Source organism: Vipera ursinii (genome assembly GCF_947247035.1).
Source record: "Vipera ursinii genome assembly, chromosome: 6".
Classification (NCBI taxonomy): Eukaryota; Metazoa; Chordata; class Lepidosauria; order Squamata; family Viperidae; genus Vipera; species Vipera ursinii.
The window spans coordinates 7,593,778-7,610,913 of record NC_139515.1 but is presented as its reverse complement, the minus strand read 5'-3'; positions in this window follow the sequence as shown (position 1 = coordinate 7,610,913).

Here is a 17,136-nt window from a genome sequence, read left to right as displayed (position 1 = left end):
ATTAGAGGACCGGGAGGCTAAAACATACAAAGAGCGGTTGCAGGAATTGGGTTGTTGTTGTTAGTTGCGAAGTTGTGTCTGACCCATCGCGACCCCATGGACAACGTTCCTCCAGGCTTTCCTGTCCTCTACCATCTTCTGGGGTCCCTTTAGGCTCACGCCTACTGCTTCAGTGACTCCATCCAGCCACCTCATTCTCTCTCGTCCCCTTCTTCTCTTGCCCTCAACCTTTCCCAACATTAGGCTCTTCTCCAGTGAGTCCTTCCTTCTCATTAGGTGGCCCAAGTACTTGAGTTTCAGCTTCAGGATCTGGCCTTCTAAAGAGCAGTCAGGGTTGATCTCCTCTAGGACTGACCGGTTTGATCGCCTTGCAGTCCAAGGGACTCGCAGGAGTCTTCTCCAGCACCATAATTCAAAGGCTTCTTTGGCGCTAGTCTAATGAAGAGAAGGACCAGGGGAGACATGATAGCAGTGTTCCAATATTTGAGGGGCTGCCACAAAGAAGAGGGAGTCAAGCTATTGTCCAGCCTGAAGGCAATGTAGGGAAATAGTATGTTTGAACGAGAGCAAGCAAAAGAGGTACACCAAATATTTTCATTACTTGAGCTCTCTTTCCCAACTTCCTTGTATTTCACATCAGCAATAACATCACAGAGAAAATGTCTCCTATATACTACCATAAGAGCTCCATAGTCAGTCCTAACATTACACTCAAATCACTTGACATGTTATACTTCAGTGTTTGATCAGAGAGGAGAACATCTCAACCAGTTTATCAAAGGTATGCATCAGAGGGCATCTAACTTACAGAAGGAAAGCTACCTCTCTCAAAATTGTGGATCTACTGTGCCCAACACCTTTTTCCATTAAGTTGAGAACATGATGGGTCATCCTAAAGCTTCCATTGAGTTGAGAACATGATGAGTCATCCTAAAATTTCCATTGACTTGAGAACATGATGGGTCATCCTAAAACTTCCACTGAGTTGAGAACATGATGGGTCATCCTAAAACTTCCACTGAGTTGAGAACATGATGGGTCATCCTAAAGCTTCCACTGAGTTGAGAACATGATGGGTCATCCTAAAACTTTCATTGACTTGAGAACATGATGGGTCATCCTAAAACTTCCACTGAGTTGAGAACATGATGGATCATCCTAAAGCTTCCACTGAGTTGAGAACATGATGGGTCATCCTAAAACTTTCATTGACTTGAGAACATGATGGGTCATCCTAAATCTTCCATTGAGTTGAGAACATGATGGATCTAATGTGCCCAACACTTTTTTCCACTGAGTTAAGAACATGATGGGTCATCCTAAATGATTTCATTTGGTATGGAGGTCTACCAAATCTAGGAAACCCACAAATAGAAGGTCAAGATATATCTCCTTACCCATCTTTGCTGTGGGCACCTCATTCTAGGCTAGAAATAAATGACTAGCATTCCTTGGTTGATCTGCCCTCTAGAACCTTGGGTGCTTCTAAGGTCATCTAACACAACATCTTGCAACAACACGTTCTTCTACTCAGATCCAACTATGACCTCTGAATCACTCCCTTTTTTATATATTTTACACCATTCGATTCAGCTTTTGCAACAATATCTTTTTAGTGGTGGGACTGTCTGTTGGCGGAAGTGTGGAGAATTTGCACTGTTTGAGTTTAAGCTAGAAGTTCCTAACTTCAGGATCAGAATTGCCTTGCGTTTAGAAGACCCCCACCATGCTCAACACCATCTTTGCTAGATGAAATATGGAAAGAATAACACTTTTTTTCTTGGCAAAATTCTTTCAACTAAAATTATGCTTCTGAATTTATTTTTGTCACTCTGAGAGAAGTTCTTCAGATGCTTCCTTGAGGTTCAAGCTTTGTTTGCCACCCAGGAAGGCCATTGTCTGAACTGCAATAAGATCCAGGTTGAACTGCAGCTGATTTGATTTTTTTTTCAGTGTAATGCCTATGCAAAGCCATTATTTGCTTTTGAGCAACGTTGGGTGTGAGAAAAATGGTTACCGTTTTGATAAGGGGAAAAAACCAACTTAGGCAAGAAAGAACAGTGGGTCTTGAAGTCTTTATGAGATTGCCAATGCTTAAATTGATCAAATTTAAGTGATTCCACTATGTTTGTTCATCTCCCTTCTTCTAATTTAGCAACACATTCAGATCACTGTATCCCAAAGATGCTTTTTCAGGAGGCAACTGGACTTCCTTGTTTTTCTTTGAAGACGTATCGCTTCTCATCCGAGAAGCTTCTTCAGCTCTGACTGGATGGTGGGGAATGGAAGGATTTGTACTCCTTGCAGACAGCTGGTCAGTTGCCTTTTTTTAGAGCAGGGGTGTCAAACCGCCAGCCTGTGGGCCGGTTGCATCATGCGGAGGCTGCATCCATCCCAGCTCCGGCAATGTGGAAAAAAGTCGTGATATGTCGCTACACGTCACGTGACGCGGCGAGCTTGACACCCGTGTTTTAGAGAGCCGTTGAAGCCACTTGGAGGTTTATCTGTGTCCTCAAGGTCACCTGAGTGGTGTACATAGGCCTGGAGCCTTCTTGGAACTGCTGAAACGACTGTGTTGTAGATTGAAGATAGATGATGTCGTATCCCTCCCTCTCTGTTGAGAGAGAGCTGTTCAATTTGGACACAGATGGCTTCTTTGGCTCCTCTTTCAAACCGGCGGTCCTCTCCATCCAAAATGTGGACTTTGCTGTCTTCAAAGAAATCATCTTCAAGGAAAAACAAAGGAAGTCCAGCTGCCTCTTGAAAAAGCACCTTTGAGACAAAGGCCTCATTCTTTCCTATCTAAATATTCTCCCGCCAGGTTCTGCTTTTATGTCAGTTATCACAAACTGCTGACATTTAACCAATCATTGTTGCTAGTTCTCATTTAATCAGCTCGTTGCTTTTCCTTCTGCTCCAAAGAGTACTAGGGACTCCCTGAACTACACATACTCTCTTCCCTAAAAAAATACCTGCCTGAGGACCTAAAGCAAAACAGCTCTAAAGTTTTATACAGTGTAAAACATCTATTTCAAGGAGTGTGGTTTTTTTGTGGGAACTTCAAAAGCAGTTTCCTTCTGAATAGGATTCTGTCTAAAATTGTCTAAAATCTTCATTCTTATTATGGACAGATTGGATGTTTTCCTTGGATTTTATTTCAATCTCTACACAACTACCGCCATTCAAGGAAGAATCCTACCAAAATTAAATCCTCAGTGTTTATTTAAGCTGGGCAGAGGTTTTATTTGCTTGTATAAACATGAAGAGAATGTTTTGTGTGTTTAGGACACAGAGAATGTGAACATTCTGGCTGTGTTTGCAAAACAAAGTACAGCAGAAAATTTGCTAACGAGGGCAGGCATTCTACCATCTTACACACAAACACAGATCACGCATGGCTCCTTGTTGGTTACAAAATCTGTTCGGTCCAACTGGGGTCCTTCTGCATTTGGATAACACCATCCCATAGCGAGGATGCCAAACTATGGATGAATCCAAGGTATCCACCAAGAATTAGGGTATATCTCATTACAAACGTGATTTGCCTAGGATATTAGTTGAAGAACTTGGGTCTTTGTCTTAACCTTGATAAATGTGTTATGCCAGATATGGTTTCAACATCTGTAAATAAAGAAATGGTGGGCCTTGATTCCTATATGGCCCTGGAAATATTTGTAGGCTAGTTTTACGTATTTATTTATTTACATTTCATATTTCTTAACCACCCATCTCCTTCGGAAAGTTGGGAGGTGTACAATTCTTCTTCTTCTTCTTCTTCTTCTTCTTCTTCTTCTTCTTCTTCTTCTTCTTCTTCTTCTTCTTCTTCTTCTTCTTCTTCTTCTTCTGCTACTGCTACTACTACTTCTACTACTACTTCTACTACTGCTACTTTTTCTTCTACTACTACTACTGCTACTACTACTTCTACTACTACTTTTTCTTCTTCTTCTCCTCCCCCTCCCCCTCCTACTCCCCCTCCCCGTCCCTTTTGTCATCAATAAAGTTAAACATTAAAATCAGAATAATTTAGAATTAAAAGGTTTAAAATTATAAAAACAACATTATAAAACTTTCAGAAGATGAAGAATTCCAAGTTGGGGGATTAACGCATTTAATTAATTCAACACATACCATACTAAACCACACATTTTGTTAGAAACATAGACTTCAACTGGGTTTTTGTTTGTTGTTCTGTTTACCATAGTTTCTGAAACAAGCCAAATTCACTTTGTTCGTCCTTAGCCAAAATCAAAACCAACCACAGACCACTTGCAAAATATTCTCTGGTTTGCTTCATAGTTTTCAACAAAATTAACTACCAGGTCTAGCTGATCCCTAGAAATAAGCCAAATACTTCAGATTTCCAATTAAAATTTCACTGAATTTGTCTACAATGTGACCCTCTATAGCGGGGGTAGGCAACCTTGGCTCTTTTATGACTCATGGACTTCAACTCCCAGAATTCCTGAGGCAGCCACGCTGAGGGGAAAGGGAGAGGTTTCCAAACTGAGCCATGCTGGCTCAGGAATTCTGGGAGTTGAAGTCCACGAGTCATAAAAGAGCCAAGGTTGCCTACCCCTGCTCTATAGGTAGAAAACCAAGAAGCCATAACATTTACAATTTAAAAATGTTGCAATAAATTTATTTCTCTAGGCCATAGGTCTGCAACCCGTGGCTCTGGAGCCACATGTGGCTCTTTCAACCATCTCTTGCGGCTCCCAGTCCTCTGCAATGTGCAGTCCAAAAAAAAAAGTGGGACTAAAAAAGTTCAACCAATCAATTCAAACTTCTCATGGAAAAAAACACCTTGCAAAACCTTGAATTGATTGGTTGAAATTCTTTGGTTTGTGGGACTTCCCACAAACCTCTTTTCTTCCTCGGACTGCACATGGCGGCAGCGGAGGGAGAGACAGGAGGACTGCTGGAAAGTTGAGTGGTTTGGTCAGATGGGGCATGCCGGGGAGCGGGAGTTCTCTCTCTCTGTGTGTGTGTGTATCCTTTTCCTTTGGGCCAAAGACGGAGAGCACAGCGGCTACCACGCTGGCCTGGAGCACCTCCAGCATCTCTCAGCGAGTGCACTAGGCCACCCCAACAGCAGCAGCCATCGCCGGAATGATTGCTCAGCTCTTGGGGCCCGCTGCTGCCATGGGGGTCGGCCCAGGAATTTGTTTCTGGGGGGGGGAGGCAGAGGCTGATGGAGATGCGGCAGACCTCCAGCGTCTCTCTTGCTGCAAAGCAGAGATTTAATCTTCCAAACTTTCAGATTTGTGCTGGAATCCAGGAGAGCTTCTCTCCAGCACTGTGTGTGCTTTGGGCTATTCTGTGTGTAGTATTTATATGGTGCTTGTTGTGTGTGTGGCTTTTTAGTGGTCACTTGGGTTATTGATGGCTGACTATTAAGCTGTTGGCTGTTGTTTCCTTCTGCTGCCAAGCCCTCAGCTCCTAAGTACTTGATAAGCTGGTGGTAAATCAGCACGCCTGTTGTCTGGCGAGGGGCCTGTTTCTCAGGCTTCTATTACTTCCCTGGCTGTTTTTGTACCTGCTCGGCCGACAATCTTAGTTGCTGCAAAATTGAACGTATGTCCTTGTTCATTGCAATGTGATCACACAGAACAGCCCAAAGTACATTTTCTGCTGGAGAGAAATTCCCTGAGGATGGGCCTCAGCACAAGTCCAAAAGCTTGGAAGATGAAACCTCTGGTCCCGGTGACCGACCCAGATTGGATCCTGCAATCTATAATATCATTTGCAGTCAGGAAACATCCATAAAGGAACCAAGACCTCTTGAGCTGAGATCACGCTTGATTCAAAGACAGAAAGAGAGACAAAAGCAGGTCTGCCAAGCAATTTAATTCCTTCATTTGCCACTTCATTTAAACACCAACAGGCAACCATCTGAACAGGTGACTAATATTGCAAAAAAATATTAGCCCAAAATTTCTGTCCCAAACAAGTGGCTGTCCAGTCTCTTCTTAAAAACCTCAAACCTCTGGAGGCAAGTTGTTCCACTGGTTAATTATTCTTACGATCAGGAAATTTCTCCTTAGTTCTAGGTTGCTTCTTTCCTTGATTAGTTTCCATCTATTGTTTCTTGTCTTGCCTTCTGGTGCTTTGGAGAATAGCTTGACCCCTTCTTTGTGGCAGCCTCTTAGTTGGCAGCATATATTTTTGACTGTTTGTTCCTTTACTGTTAATGGTTGATCCGGGGGAAAAAACCCCCAGAAGCTATATATCCTTTTATTAACTTCAGTATTGTTGAAGGAAAAATCTTCATCAGGGTTTAGTCCAAGCCAGGAATAAACAACATGGCGACTGCTTTAGAAAGAAGGTTGCATTTTATTGTTTGGTTCCAGTTTCTTTGGATCCTGAAAACCCAACTATCCTTACTCCAGCCACCTTGCTGACCCAGAAGACAGGCAACTGGCCAGCACCATCAGGGAACTTTGTCCCCAAAGACATGTACAAACAGTAAGTACTGGCCAACACCTTCTAGAACAGGGGTCTTCAAACTTGGCCATTTTATGACTTGTGGACTTCAACTCCCAGAATTCCTTAGCCAAGAACGCTGGCTGAAGAATTCTGGGAGTTGAAGTGCACAAGTCATAAAAAGGCCAAGTTTGAAGACCTCTGTTCTAGAAGCAAGAATACTTGTCTACCTTTCAAGATTGCCGCAAGTGGAAGACCAAAGAGTCCAACCTACAAAAAGGAGACCTTGTCTTGCTGAAAGACAAAGACGCCCATCGGAACTCTTGGCCCATGAGACTTGTGCACCAGGTCCTACCCAGCTCTAGATGGACTAGTTCACCACGTCAAAGTCCAGATCATGAAGCCACAAGAGTAGGGTCATGACTCGCAGACTCTCATTAAACGGTTTTACACCAGACCAATCACTAAACTGGTCCTGTTGCTGAAGAAGACCAAACTTGAAGACTGAACCTTCAACTATGCATCTTGTGTCTATCTCATGACTGCATTGTTTGATGTGTTGTTGTTGTTAGCTGCGAAGTCGTGTCCGACCCATCGTGACCCCGTGGACAACGTTACTCCAGGCTTTCCTGTCCTCTACCATCTTCTGGAGTCCATTTAAGCTCACGCCTACTGCTTCAGTGACTCCATCCAGCCACCTCATTCTCTGTCGTCCCTTTCTTCTCTTGCCCTCAATCTTTCCCAGCATTAGGCTCTTCTCCAGTGAGTCCTTCCTTCTCATTAGGTGGCCAAAGTATTTGAGTTTTAGCTTCAGGATCTGGCCTTCTAAAGAGCCGTCAGGGTTGATCTCCTCTAGGACTGACCGGTTTGATCGCCTTGCAGTCCAAGGGACTGGCAGGAGTCTTCTCCAGCACCAGAGTTCAAAGGCCTCAATTCTCTGGTGCTCAGCCTTTCTTATGGTCCAACTTTCACAGCCATACATTGCAACTGGGAAGACCATAGCCTTGACTATAGGCACTTTTGTTGACAGGGTGTTTGATGTAACACTTTGCTTATCTCAGATATAGTTATGCATGTTTTGTATTTACCTTACAGTTATGCATGTTTTGATACCATATTTTTTATACTAGTTAATAGTCAGTTAATAGTCAAAGTTGCATGCTTGATGCTATGTTTTTTGCTTATTCTAGTTAGTTAATAGTGGAAATTGTATATTTCCAAGTAAGGAGTGTGCTGGACCAACTGCTCCATTTTATATCTAGTTTAGGAAGTAAGAACTGTGTTAGCATATTTAGCATTTACAGGATTCGTGTTGTTTCATTGAGAGGATTGTATGTTAGAACGCTTAGCATTTAAATGGTTAAAGCTATTTGCTTAAGAGATGGCTTCTGGGAAATGTAGTCTAGCTATTTAGTGAATCCTAGGCTTATTTAGTTAAGTGGGAGGAGCTTCAAAGTTTATTACTGGATTTCCTGACCATGAGCAGGGGTTTTAAGTCTTTTGTTCTAACCAACTATGCTACACCTGTGACTAGCAGCTGTAATCAAGAATAGCTGAGAATTACTCCTTTTTACCTACAAAAATGAAATATATCAACATTCGTATGTTGTGATGACCAGATGTTTCCCTGTAAAATGCGAGTCTTTGCTTAAAGCTTCTGGAGAATAAAATGTCTGTTATACAATTATTTTTGTTCGAGTTAAACTGCATGATTTCTGGAGCTAAAGAAGCATTTTGGGGTTCTGGAAATCAGAACAGTGCCCCTTTGGCATCTGTGGGTTAATCCTATTATGTCTTGTCTTAGAATTTGGGTGGGGTATGTAGATTTTAGGTGTCTTTGTCTTCCTAAGCTTCTAGCTGGAGGGCACCAACCTTCCTGAATGTATTATCACATCTGCATTTCTACAGAGCTGATTCCTGCTTGGGGGAGGGAGACTTGGGGCTATTAAGAAAAACTGGGCATGCTTTTCTGCCTCTTTAAGATCCTTTGAGGAAATATAATATTCTGCCCTTTTAATATTTCCTTCTCGAGGGGGGTGTGTGACTTCCCACAGTATAATTAAAGCAAGTTTTTTCTTTCTTCTTCTTTCTCTTTTCCTTTCCTTCTCACTGTCTCTCCTGTTATGTCAACACTGCAAAGTCCGCTTGGCCTTTGTTTTTTTGTTATTGAGCAAGCCATAAACGCTTAATCACATCCCCTGAACTACTGTGACAAGATCAGCGCTGAACCTCTAGTAAATGCTTAATAGGTGGAGGAAGTATTAATTCCGGGAAACTATTACAATGCCTTAGGCTCAGGTTTTTGTAGCCCAGCTGTTGTTCTATAGATCTAATATTTGGGGAGAAGAATGGATGGCAGCCACTCACTGCTCTGAACTTCTCTGAAGTGGAAGGTCCTCCACTCAACGTGAAAAGCAGACTCTCAATGTGCCAGTAGTAAAAATTACTGATGACTTATTTTATTTGTAAACCAGCTTCCTTCTAAGGAGCACTTAGGGTCAAGAAAGAGGCTGCATGACCACCTTAAAACATGCCCAAAGCTTATGAGGAAGAAAGCTAGAACATAGGAAGTGGGATAAGACAACATTTCCACAAGTGGAGAAACAATCTACCTACCCTGCCCCCCAAAAAACTTTGGAGATCCAACTTGGACTTTCTTGGGTTCCCCCCGCCTTGAAAATGTTTTGCTTCTCATCCAAGAAGCTTTTTCAGTTCGAACTGAAGAAGCTTCTCGGATGAGAAGGGAAACCTTTTCAAGGGGGGAAGGGAAACCCAAGAAAGTCCAGCTGTCTTTTGAAAAACACCTCCGAGACAATCGTAGAGAATTGAGAATCTCCATAGAAATCTAGTAGAATCGGTGGTGGGATTCAAATAGGTCAGGGGTGTCAACCTCAATTTCATTGAGGGCTGCATCAGCATTGCGGTTGCTCTCAGGGGGCCGGGTGGGTATGGCCAGGGTGGGCGTGGCCTACTGGGTGGGTGTGGCTAGAGTGCGTATGGCCTACTGGGTGGGCGTGGCTAGCTCTACATCATTCGCATCAAGGGTGCCTATGGGGGCCCGGGCAGGAGTGGGACAGATCTGAGGGTCTCTGGCAGAAGGAGGGTCTCTGGACCAGGGCCAAGGCAGTGGGGGTCGTTCCCTCACTGTTTCCAGGATGGCTTCGCGGGCCACATGAAACCACTTTGCGGGCCGTATCTGGCCCCCGGGCCTTGTGTTTGACATGTCTGAAATAGGTGAACAACCGGTTCTCTGCAAGGATGCCGCTTCCGGAAGTCCGTTCTGGGCCTGGGCACCAAAAACAATTAGCTACCAGTTTTGCCAAAGTGGTGCGAACCGGCTGAATCCCACCACTGAGTAGAATCCTAAAAGCATGGAGCTGATCTTGAAAGGACCAAACTCCAGTATGGAGAGACCTTCCCCCTTAATTCTTCCCAGTTTTTTCCCCCTCTACAGTCTTGGTTTCAGGCCTGTCCATCAGCCTGAGCATTTCAATGTCCACCTTCAAAGACTTTACAATGGCTCTGTAAATGAAAGAGGATCTGGGACATCAGGAATCTTTCCAGATCTCCAGGATCAAGAGATAAAAGCATCCACCAGGGTCTTCACCACAAACCAGTGACTTTTCTAGACTGTGCTAAACATCCAAAGGGCATAATATTCAAAATATCTTCATTCAAATCTACAAATTATTATTATTATTATTATTATTATTATTATTATTATTATTATTATTATTATTATTATTATTATTATTTATTATTATTATTATTTATTATTATTATTATTATTATATTTGTATACCGCCCTTCTCCCGAAGGACTCAGGGCGGTGAACAGGGCAATACATGTTAAAAAACAAGAATACAAAAGTTAAAAACGATTAAACAAGATGCCCAAAAACTATAACAATAAGTTAAAATACATAAAAACAATAAAACCCAAACCCATCACCCATCAGGCCAGGCCAGCTTGTTCGAACAGGTAGGTCTTTAGATCGCGCCAGAAGGAGCGAAGGTCGGGTGCCATCCGGAGCTCAACCAGAAGATGGTTCCATAAATCCGGCGTGCCCACAGAGAACGCCCTCCCCCTGGGGGCCACCAGTCGATGGTGATGCCTGTTGTTGTGCTATCTCCCTCCTCATGTGGAAATCTGTTTTTCTGAGAACACTTATCAATCCAAACTTTCAGCTATGAGTCAAGGACATCAAGTGAGTTTTGTATTAGCAAATCCACGAAATTCCTCCACCCACATGGATATTCAATAATTAGTTAATTTTAAATGGACTCAACTGAAATGCAGGTAGTCCTCAACTTACAACTGTTTGTTTATGGTCGAACTTGCAACAGCATTGGAAAAAAGTGACTTATGACCATTTTTTCACCCTTACGACTGTTGAGAGGATCCCCCCCCATGGCCACACAAGCAAAATCCGGACGCTTGGCAACTGACTCCTATTTACAACAGTTGCAGTGTCCTGGGGTGGGTGTGTGGAGATCACGGGATCCCCTTTTACAACCTTCTGACAAACAAAGTCAATGGGGGAAGCCGGGTTCATTTAAGAACCGTGTGACTAATTTAAACAGATGCAGGGATTCACTGAGCAAATGGGGCAAGACAGGTTGCAAAATGGGGCAAAGCTCAATTAATAAGTGTCTCCCTTAACAACTTAAATTTTGGGCTCAGTTGTGGTCGTAATTCGAGGCCTACCTATAATCTTCTGCTAGTTGACCTAAGCTTAAAAAAAGAAAATAATAATTCCAACCGAGAGTTGAGCCACTGGATGTAATGATTAATTTTCAAGTGCCTTTTCCCTGTTTGCTCTTCGAACGGCGCAATGTGAAAGCACCCACAGAAAGCATTTAGGCCTCTCGTGCTTTCTTTGCACATCCCAAGCAGGACTGAAGGAGGCCGTGATTCATTCCCATTGTTAGCTGGCTAAATCATCATCCGTCTTATCTGGATGCCTCGCATGAGAATCAACAACCTCATTGTTATTTCTTAAAGGTAAAGGTTCCCCCGCACATGTGTGCTAGTTGTTTCCAACTCTTGGGGCCGGTGCTCATCTCCGTTTCAAAGCCGAAGAGCCAGCGCTTGTCCGAGGACGTCTCCGTGGTCATGTGGCCGGCATGACTAGATGCCAAAGGCGCACGGAACGCTGTTACCTTCCCACCGCAGTGGTCCCTATTTTTCTACTTGCATTTTTTACGTGCTTTCGAACTGCTAGGTTGGAAGAAGCTGGGACGAGTAACAGTCGCTTACTCTTTTATGCAGCACTGAGGATTTCACCCGCCAAACTGCCGACCTTCTGATCGACAAGCTCAGCGTCCTAACCCACTGAGCCACCTTGTCCCTCATTGTTATTTCATATAATTATTTAAAAAATTCCATTTCTATATTGAACAGGTATACAAGTATTAAGATATCATCATCTGCACTCTTTCCAAAGTCTCAGCATCTTTTTTATAATATGGTGACCAAAACTGGATGAAGTATTCTAAGTGTGGCGATTATGGTCTCCCTGCCAGATAATGGCGATTATGGTCTCCCTGCCCTTAACTGCCAATTTTTCCCCATTTAGATATGATCAACCCATCATTGCACGCATTTCTTTTCAGGCAAGTCCTTGATTCCTTCCATCGTTTGATATGCAATGATTTTGCCCTGCATCTTGTTAACTTTTTTTTTTTTAATCGGGGTACATTTGCAATGGGTTGTCATTTCTTATCTTCAAAACCTTCATCCCAACAGGGTGGAAACAAAACAGACGATAATCCTTAATATTCTTAATTACTAGTATACAAACACATCAGAAAGGGGTTAATAACCCTTTGCCAGAGAGCAATTTGTTTTTTCAAAAAAAAATCTTCATTTTTTCAGGAAACGGAACCGTAGCATTCTTGTTAAACAGCGATCGTGTCAGGATGCAGCCCCTACACTGGTTCTGCTGCTTGTTTTGGGTTAAAGATGCCATCAATAACATTAAACTAAAATTCTAGATTTCTCCATTGTTTTCTGTGTGTGTGTGTGTGTATTTTTCTCATCTGTCTGCCCCGTAGGTCGGGGGGGGAAAAAGGGGGAATTTAAGAAAGAGTGGGATGAATGATTCATTTTAGTCTCTTACGCACTCTCCCTTCCTCCCTTTTTAAACCTGTGGTCACAGGGGCATGGGAAAAAGGAAAAGCAAGCGTTTCAAAATCCTAATCGTGTCTAGAAATGGTAGATAGATAAGCTAGTAGAGAATAATATGCACTAATTCTCTCTAGACTAGGAATGACTGCTTCTTACCTCAGCAAGCCAGATGGAGGGATGCACTGGCCGTTTTGCTAAGAAAATCTATTTTCTAACAACGCCCAGAAATTGGTGTCCTCTTTGCTCCCTCAGCTTGGTGATTTGCTTGCAGCTGTTTCATTACCCAACTACATAACAACATGAGAGCGAGGATATGTGAGGTTCCTGGACTAGTACCGCCTTTAAGTTGGATGGACAGGTAGACCAACAAATCAGAGCAACACCCATGGGCTCACCCCTCTCAGGACTCATGGCAGAAAACGCAATGCAGCATCTAGAAACTATAAAACTCTCGCAATAAATGTTACGGAACTGGTGCAAATGCATCCATTTCAACCTCCCCACCCAAAAAAGGCTTGCCTTGAGTTGATTGAATGGGAGTTTTGCTTGTTTGAAGCAAATATAACCCCCCCCCTTTTTTTTGCACATCACCCCTGTGGAGGAAGGGAAGGATAAAAATAATAATAATTGGCAAATTTAACAAAAATGCAGAGGGTAAAAAGAGGAAGTTATCGAGACTTCGTGCATCTTTAACAATGAAAATCCTGAAGAAAGAAAAAGGGCAAGCCGATTTTTGCCTATACTGGTAGGATCTAGACTTACAACAGTTCATTTAGCGACCGTTCAAAGTTACAACGGCACTGAAAAAAGTGACTTATGACCGTTTTTCACGCTTGCGACTGTTGCAGTACCCCAAACGTCACGTGATCAAATTTGGACGCTTGGCGACCGATTCATATTTATGACGGTCGCAGTGTCCCAGGGTCACGTGATCCCCTTTTGCGACCTTCTGACAAGCAGAGTCAATGGGGGAAGCCAGATCCATGTAACAACCGGGTTACTAACTTATCAACTGCAGTTTCTTCACTTAACCACTGCAGCAAGAAAGATTGTAAAATGGGCCAAAACTCACGTAACAAATGTTTCCCTTAGCAACAGAAATTTTAGGCTCAATTGCAAGTCGAGGATTACTCGTTCTTGCTTGAGATGGGAACATATAGAAATTGAATGAATGAATGAATGAATGAATGAATACAGAAATAAACTTGTTCAAGATGGGTAACTATAGAAAATAAATGAATGAATGAATAAATACAGAAATAGAAATAAACTTGTTCAAGATGGGTAACTATAGAAATTGAACGAATGAATGAAGGAATACAGAAATAAACTTGCTCGAGATGGGTGACTATAGAAATTAAATAAATACCGAAATAAATACATACAGAAAGAAACAGGACTTTATCACTGGCAAAAAAACTACACGTGATACAGGTGTCACCTAGGCCAGTAATCTAGATTACACCTTCTCTAAATTACTGGGGGGAAAAATTGTTCTGGAAGATTCTTGGTGACCAAACACACAATGGTGAACTGGGACTGCTGCTTATAGGCTCTGGGGATAGCCACAGCACATAGTGGGGTTGGGACTTGAGGTATAAAATCTGTAAGTTTCAACAGTATGGAATGAAATGGATGAAACCGCAACAGGATGTATATTTGTGACACCCTAATTGGGTGGAACCATGGATATCCACGGGGAGGCATCAAAATGATGACACGTGCATGACGAAATAATAACACAAGTGCTGGGAATAAATGATTGAATCAGGCATCATAATGCAAGGACATCGCTAATTACTTCTTGTGCCAAATCATTGTGCATTATAATTTTATATCAGAGTTTATTTGGTGGACACCACTGAATGGAGCTGATGGCTTCCCACAGGGAAATGGAACTTTTGTCAGGTTAACGATGAATAAACCAACTAAAATACTTGCCTTAAGGCACAAGCTGGTGCCATCCAAGCTGTATGTATAAAAGTAGAAATTAATTCAGAATGTTTCCCCCACCCACCCAAAAAAAACCTCATTTCTGTTTCTTTGACCATCACAGGACTGGGACATAGAAGAGCGGCACTGGGAAAAACAGGGATGACTTGAGGGGGAAAGTTTCAACTTTCTGAATGAATGCAATTCAGAGCAAGAAAATATATATATTAAATGATAGGAACAGACTAGTGCACACCAGAAGATTGTCTAGAAAAAGTTGGTTGAACTTTGGGCAAATTGAAGACCCTCTGAATAGACAGGGTCACTGTTTAGCCCGGTTCGTTTTTGAATTCATGGGTTAAGCATGTTTTAAAATTTTCATTCGTGGTGCAGGAACGAATGTCTATGGAGTGTTGTGATTCAGGGTCAGCCTGTGGGTTCGGCAGTTGGGTCGGACGACTCAGAGGAGGAGGAGGAGGGGGGTGTTGAAGAGCTTGCTGAGTGGATTGGACAGCTTGATGAGAGCCCTCAGCCAGGCCCCTCTCATCTGGTCACGACGCAGACCCAGCTGTGTGAGCCTGACAGCGTGGATGAAGATGACCCACAGCTGGCCCTGTTCAAGGACGCCCGACACAGGAGGCAGTCAATCAGGAGTAAACAGAGGAAGGCAATGGGGCTCCTTGGAAGGAGGCAGAGAGAAGCCACACCCTGAACTGTATTTAAGGGGGAATGCGTGGGAGGGCTGGTTTGCTGAAGGCAACCGCTTGAAAAGCTCCTGTTTCTTGGTTTGTGTCTTGTTCTATTTGTTTTTGTAGCAATAAATTTGGCAGGCGTAATTCCAGCCTCTTGCCTTCTTGTAAAAGGGGTTGTCCCTGCCTTTTCTGCAGGGCCGGTAGCAGGCTGGTACAGAACATGGAGATTCTGGGTCACCCAGGTCAGGTTTGTCCCAAAGATGCTTTTTTTCTCTTCCCTAAAAGGCAATTGGACTTTCTTGTTTTTTTCTCCCCTCTGAAAACATTTCACTTCTCATTCTCTGAACCGAAGAAGCTTTTTGGATGAGAAGTGAAACATTTTCAAAGGAAAAAAAACACACACAAGAAAGTCCAGTTGCCTTTTGGAAAAAAAAAGAAAAAAAAGCACCTTTGGGACAACCCTTACCTGGATGATGGAGAATCTTCGTAGACATTCGTTCCTGCGCCATGAATGAAGATTTTAAAACAACCCATGAATTCAAAACAAACCGTGCTAAAAGTCACCAAGTTTATTCAACGGGTCACCAATTTGCACCTTCGGGACACAGCGTCGAGTATGGCATGATAGCTACCGGTAACCAGGGGTAGGCAACCTTGGCTCTTTTATGACTCGTGGACTTCAACTCCCAGAATTCCTGAGCCAGCATGGCTCAGCTTAGAAACCTCTCCCTTTTCCCTCAGCGTGGCTGGCTCAGGAATTCTGGGAGTTGAAGTCCACAAGTCATAAAGCAGCCTAGGCCTAGGCCAGGGGCAGGCAACCTTGGCTCTTTTATGACTTGTGGACTTCAACTCCCAGAATTCCTGAGCCAGCATGGCTCAGTTTGGAAACCTCTCCCTTTTCCCTCAGCTTGGCTGGCTCAGGAATTCTGGGAGTTGAAGTCCACGAGTCACAAAAGAGCTGAGGTTACCTATCCCTACCCGGGTAAGGAAATGCCTGGAGTTACACTGCCAGTCTGCAAGAGGCAAAGGACGATGGGAAAAACGAAAGCGAGGGAAGGAGGGTGGGTGAAAGGGAAATGAAAGTGATGCGAGGAGCGAGGAAAGCGACTGAGATACGGGACAAGAACCAACCAATCCGAATAGAGCTGGAAGGGACCTTGGAGATCTTCTAAATTACTTCAACTCCCTGCTCAAGCAGGAGACGCCATATCAGACAAATGGTTGTCCAACCTCTTCTTAAAAGCCCCCAGTGAAGCCCTCACAACTTCTGGAAACAGGTTGTTCCACTGGTTAATTGTCCTATCTATTAGGAAGTTTCTCCTGAATCCCAGGTTGCTTCTCTCAAAACTGAATTAAGAGTGGTTCTCCCCAAACGTCCTTCGCTCCCTCTCTCTTCTTCGCTTTCTGATTCTTGTCAAGCCGGATTTTCACTTCGTCCCTGCTTCTCGTTTGCCAGCTCTGGGGCGTCTTTCCAAAAGGTGGTCGGTTCACAGGAGAAAAGCGGGATGGGAATCCAACTCAGTCCAAACGCCGTTTGGCTCCATGACCCTCCCGAACTGAGGAGCCAAAGTGCTTTTACTCAAAGATGCCAAGAAGATCCAATCTCTCTCGTCCTCCCCCCCCCTTTGTCCTAGGGCAGTGGTGGCGAACCTTTTTGAGACCGAGTGCCCAAACTGCAACCCGAATCCCACTTACGCATCGCCAGGCCCACCGCCGCCGCCTGAGGATGAAGAGCCCGGTGCGGTGTCTCAGAACCCTGCACCACCGCCGCCATCTTTGCGCTGCTGCCAGGTGCCGCCTCAGTGCCACGGCTTCCTCTGCCTCATGCCCCGCTGCATGCAGAGCATGCCTGGAAACCGAGGGCACCGCCCAATCAGCCTGATGGGCAGAAGCTGTCGGCGGACTCCTGCTCCTGGCCTGCTCCACGTGCAGCCACCAAGGCAGAGGGAGATGGAGT